Here is a 6,482-nt window from a genome sequence, read left to right on the forward strand (position 1 = left end):
ACATAATATGAAACAATTATCAAGAAAAGGAAAACTATAAAACAAGATAGGAACCTGGGAAGAGTGCATTTTTTTCCAGGAAGCGGTAAATATCTGGAAACTGGAAGGAACCCCCCCACTCCCCAATTAACCATTAAAAGAATTCCTTAAAAGCAGAATCCTTAAAAGAAGATTAGTGGCAAAGGTTACAAGTATGGTAATATCCAGTTATTATCTTCATCTGTGAGGTGGTATCTACTTTGCTTCCTTCCTACCCGCTGGGGAATAAGGTTTCATGGCTCTCCCAAGTAGAGCAGGGGCACTGTGTAACATACCCCGCCGCACTGGTCCCCTGTTGCCTGCCAGCCCGGAAAGAAAAGGCTGCGAGCATGAAGCACAAGTGAGCCCAGTCCCAGGACGGCATCAGATCGCGGCTGGACCACGACTCCCAGCACAGAGTCCAGCTTGGACCCAGGAGCTGGAAAATGCTCCTTGGCCCCTATTCAGCCTCTAGGATGTTTTCCAGAAATGAACCAGCTCCAGAGCCAAGGTCTGATAACATGGAGCCTGGGACTGGACCAGGCCTGTTTTTTGGATCCACAACCCCAAAACCCAACAGCCAAGACACACAAATCCAACACTATGCTTGACAAGTTGGGTAAGTGCAGGCACCATGCATCTGAGGTCCACGTTTGGGTCTACTGTACTTTCCAGTATGGTGCAACTCTTCCTTTGATGGCCATTTACCTCAAATAGAACCTACGTGTGCTCGGTTTTCTAGCTCAGAGCTGTCTCCAACTTTGCCCTACTCTCCACTACCACTGTCTTTTTTCATATTTTGCAGCCTCACAGAGATAAACTCAGTGAGTAAATGGCCAAGGGATGTTGAGGCTGCTGCAAGAACAAAACCAACCACTGACTTTCTTTTTATCTAGTAAGGCAAAGGCTTAAATTCTCCTAAGAATAAACTGCTTTTTATTGCAAAAGAAAGAAAAATTCCTAGCAGCAACAAGAACAGAGATAAATGTCCTAAGAGAATATCATGGAACTGGGGTAAATGACTTTAAAATAAGAAATCCAGGGTGAAGGGGAAACTCCCCTAAAGTGAACAAGTGCTCTTCACATTTTAAACAAGGGATGGATTTTTTTCCCCCTTTTTTTTTCTTCCTTTCTTTCCAGCAGCTAGAAGTCCCATCTGGTTCCTGTTTCTATTCGTCTGATCTCCCAGAAACTTCTAAAAGCCATAAGCATCAGCCAAAAATTCCCCAGGCATGGACTCCTTTCCAAAATAGCCCACAAAACGGCATTTTTTAGGTGGGTTGGTTTGGAAGCAGCAGAGGGGGGGATGTTGATTTCTGTAACATTCCTAGGAATTTCTTGCATCTATTCTCCCCTCTAGAATTTCTTCTCTGCCTGAATCCCCCTTCCACTTTCCGCCAACATGCTGGCCAGCACAGGGACTACCCACTCCCATGAGGCAGGATTCCGCTTTTCTTGTGGGAGCTCACAACAAGCTGCCGAGAGGCTTTTATCCCCAAGGAAGGCAAATGAACTTACAATTCCCTCGCAGATGAGGTCTCCTCTGTTGGGCTGGTCACTGTTTCATCTGGAGGCTGCATAACTGGACATTTTCCCCTGCTAAGGCATTGTCAAGATGGGACTTTTGGAAATAGTGACTTGGAGTAAATAGGTAAGATAGATGAGACAAAGAGGCCTGGATCATCTCTACATGCTCTACTCCATGGCCTTAGGGACAGGTGGAAGAGCTTGAACATTTCCAACAGATCTCCAGCTCCCATCTGGCCTGGAAGCGGAGGCAGCGGTGTGTGGCACCACTGACTCTCATGGCTAAAGGGAACGATGGCTTTCCCTACGCAGGCACAGCTGGAAAGGGGTGAAGGCTGGTTGAGATGGGGACACTCACCTGGTGTTCCTTTATGACAGTTTTGCTCCATAGACATTTGGATGTTCAATAATTGGTCCCTCTGAAAAGCAACCAGTGTGTCCAATTTCTGTACATTTAGGATCTGATTCAAGCAAGCTTTAATAAAGGTGGTTGACTCTTGCTGACTTTGGCATGTGCTTAAAAGCTTCCCTGGACACTTTGCACAGTTAAGACCAAACAAATGCCCAAACAAAAGCAGCCCCATTTAATTCATTATGGACACATCTCTTGGTTGCACCCATGCTTCTTGTAAAGGTGCACAGACCTGTCACGGAGACTCTAAGCATCTTGGTCTCCTCTGCTTTTGAAGTCTTATAATCCTTCACTGATCAAAACAAACATAAAAGTACAATCTTTCAGACGATGATTCAGAAACACAGGGAGAACAGGACAGCTCCAGAGATGGGAGATGGACTCTAGAGATCTACCCCCCACAAGAAAGCAGTCCAGGTCACTGATGACTAAAGGTTGCTACTTTTAGACATCTGAATTAATGAGATTAATTTAACCTCACAAAAGAACCCAGCTGCCTGGCTGGATCCATCCAGCATTTGCAGTAGAGCAACAGAATAATCTAAAAGGTCACAGCCTTATCTCCACACCCTGCACTTGCTTGTGCTACTTGCCTTGCTTCAGAAAAAAAGTCAGAGGCATAACAGAGAGCAAGCAGGCTCTAAGGCTCTGTGGCACAGCTCCATGACACAATGCGATGCTGTGCAGAGTTCAGCACATTAGCTTCAGGAAGCATCCCAGAAACAGCACAGCGATGGCAGTGTGGTGACAGCATCCAGGCTAACCTACCTTCCGCAACAGGGCCATTTCAGCACCAGCTCAGCAGATGCTCTCTGGTGTGGCCTGCTTTGCTGGCAGACTCTATATGGAGACTAAAGGCCGAACAGACCACAGAGACCAAAATCACTGCTTGGGTAAGCCTGTCCAGCCAAAGTTGAAGTACATTGGCCAGGGGCAATGGGCAGAGACTTTCTCTTCTGCTGTCAAATGCATCCACTCAACAAGCCTTTGGGTCGTCTTAGTATCTAGTCCAGTTTGAGAAGATACCAGTGGAGTTCTCTGGCCCTCCTGGCACAACTGTGGCATGTCAGAGATCACCAAAAAATCCTGACATCCCCTTGCCCTTCCCAGCCACAAAACAGGTGAGTTCGACCTAGCAAGGTATTTGTACCAAAGACCAACTGGCATTTCTAGTCAATGCACAGTCTGAGATGCTGCTAAGAACATCTCTCAAACCCTCAGCACAATTAAATACTTCATCAATAAAAAGTAAACACACACTTCATTTTCTATTTATAAAAGAATCTCTCCCTCCCCCCCAATGTTTTATTTTAGCAAGTGCACTCAACCATGTTCTCAAATCTGCACTTCATTTCCTGCTATTCAGTTTTCTGTGGTTCACAGACAAAAATACCTGGGGGAAAAAAAAAAGCACAATACCAGATCCCAGGGGGGCTCCAATTTACCACAGGAGAAAAATGTAGCACACTGTATAATAGGAGCCCTCTGCCCAGGCTGGGAGCGGGAGGCACAACGGATGGGACAGAGAGTGTTAAGCTTAGAGGCGGTGGTGCCAAGAGCTTTTCAAGTCCTCTCCCAGCGAAGGTAGTGGAGGGTAACCCTGTCTTCCTCATCTGTCATTGATCCCTGTAGGAGCAGTGAAGAAAGCAAGGAGGTCTTTCTGTGCAGGGCAATCCTCCAGCCCAAGAGGAAGAGCAACCAAGAGCTTCAGTCCCTGCTCCTGCCAGAACAGGACCTTTTATCATCACGGAGAAAAAACAGAGAAATGCATTTCTGCAGCCATTTCCATCCACGAGGATCCTAGGGTGCTTGGTCTTCTGTAACTGTGGTTGGCATACGGCATGAGAGCAGGCACAACCTGGCAGCAGATCGCAACAGGATTTATAGACTGAGATGTACAGGGTGTCCCCCAGGGCTGCATGCAGGAGGCGTCCATTCTCCTTGCGATTTGGGCAGAAGGATGAGGTTTGGGAAGAGAGATGGAAAGGAGGTTTTGTGTTCTTGGAGACGAGGTGCTCTGCACCCACTGCGGCACATACTCTCCTCACCCTGCAGATACTTCTGGTGCTGCTCCCTGACAGAGAGAAAACATGGGACACAGGTGAACCAAGCCCAGAAAATAATCCACCAAAAGAGAGCCAGCAGATCCACCTCCACCACTGCAGCAGGTCAGGGCAGCCAAGGGAGAGCAGGCGAGGCTGGAGATGGAGCCGTGGCCATCCCAGCAGGCGTGGTCCCACCCCAGCTGCCCCACTGGTCACAGCGATGATGGAAACCACAACAGGGAGCTGACACACATTTTACCACGTCCCTTCACCCCAAGCAACGTGAAACAAGACACTAAATAAGTGACACAGTGTTAGAAATATCAAGCCTTGTCTGTGCTCCAGCTTCCCCTGCTATCCCCAGCGGAGAATTGCAGCTACGGGGTTTGCTGGGGTTGATGTAGCAAAGTGGAAGGAGGGGGACGGAGCCAGGCCAGAGGACGTGGAGAGGGGAAAAGATGGAGAAAGGAAAGACTGGGGGAAGGAGGGGGCTTGGGGCTAAATACAAGTGTTAGGGAACAGAGAAGAGTTTGTAAGCACAGAGATGGGAAAGCTGAGAGGGAGAGCCAAGGATAAATTGTTTTGATGAGTGCTCCAACCCTGAAATAAATATAACCACCCAAGGGGGCTGTGTGACTCAGTCTGACATTTTGGCTATTTTTTTTCATGCCACCAGATGTAATCAATTTAGCTGGGGGGCGAGGGGGGAAGCACACACATATTTTTATTGCATTCTAATGTCTGCAAAAAAAAAAAAAGGACGTGTTTTGTTTTGTTTTTTTCTAATCGTAGTATATGGCACTTCGTGCAAAACTGAACACGAGCAGAACTTCCACCTGCCCTTCACCGTCACAGAAATAGGAGTTTTGGGGACTGGGGGCAGATCAGTCTGTCCGGGGGTAGCCAGAGCAGCCCCTTCATCTCTGCTGCAGCAGGGAGAAAACCTCCAAGCTGAAGGAGGAGGTAAAGGATAGCTGTGCGACTCTGTGCACATTCACTTCAATGTGCACGAGGGAACAAATATGGCCAATAACATCCTAAGATATTGTCGTGCTGAAATTCTTTGTTTACCAAGAAATGACATGTTGAAAGCCCTTGGCATTTATGAAGCAGATGATTTCTATTCATTTATTTGAAGCATTTTACAGTACTTACCCAGACGCTTGGAGTGATTATCTTGCCAGATCTCATGTGGAGGACTGGGTCAGATGGGCGAGCTCCAGAAAAATCTCCTAGCGTCCTAGAGGAAGTGGTGTGGTACTCGGGTAGGTGGTGCTCGCCCCTCCGAGCCCATCCAGTACCGAGGCAAGGGAGGGGGCCCATCTTACTGCTTTCAGTTGTAGTTTCAATTGGGCATTCACAAACCTTCAACTCCTGTCCAAACCTGCGGGAAAACGTTTCTGCGCACTGTTAAACAGCTCCTGCATTCCACCCAGAGGCTGATGCTGTTCTGTGGTAGGTGAATAATTCTTATATTTACTCTCTACAAAATATTTTGGACTCTAGAGAGGTCTTGCTCAGGCAGACTCCTCCTGAATTAATAACAGCTTTGCCTGAGCAACAGCTAGGAAATGAGAAGACAGTGCTGCGGAAATCAGTGTTTTTTAATTCATCCTGGTGATGGGCTCTGCAGATAGAAGTGCTGGCAGGAAATACCCATTCCCCCTTTCTGCCATACAACCGTGCACCTCTAGCTCCTGCCCATGTATCTTTGGAGGAGCCATAGGAACTTAGCCCAACACAGGACCTAGGATCACACATCCAAAAACTAAGCAAAACTATTCACTGAACTGGCTACCAAGTCTCCATCCAACAACCGACATAACATCCATTACATCTAACATCTAAGCCATCATCGGCCCTGCATTTTATTTTAAAATCTGCAAGGAGGTAGCATTCCTCAAGAGTTACTTCCACCACGGATAGATCTTTGGATATCTTCTCCTTGCATGGCTATTGGCATGGAAAAGAAGCCCTATTTAAACCTTCCCTTGTAGGGCCTCCCTTTTGTCAGCTCTCTTTTAAATTAGCCCCACTCTCATTTCCTAGGAGGCTCTGTGCCAAAGGCCATTAGGAACAGAGAAGTTCTGTGATGTTGCTCAGTTTTTAAAGATGATCTAAGGTATCTCTTCATTTTCAACTCTGAGCACATATTTTTTTCTCTCTTGAACACATCCCCAGAATCTTAAACTCTACTTCAAAATCAAATACATCACATTTATTTCAAGTATCACAGTTTCTCTTATCTGTCATGCTAATTATAGGGTTTTTTCCCCCTTTAAGTGGGAGTCGTTTGAAATATATATAAATGATTCTATAGCATTACTTTCTTATCACCTATTCTAATGTTTCAAATCAAGTCATCCACCACGATGCATTCTGGGCATTTTGCAAATTAGCCATTTTGAATGCATTGTGCATTCAAGAAACTATTTTATGTGTTCAGTGCATAGGCTATATCAATTTTGTCCATGTATGTG

This window comes from Aptenodytes patagonicus, chromosome 8 (assembly GCF_965638725.1).
Source record: "Aptenodytes patagonicus chromosome 8, bAptPat1.pri.cur, whole genome shotgun sequence".
NCBI lineage: Eukaryota > Metazoa > Chordata > Aves > Sphenisciformes > Spheniscidae > Aptenodytes > Aptenodytes patagonicus.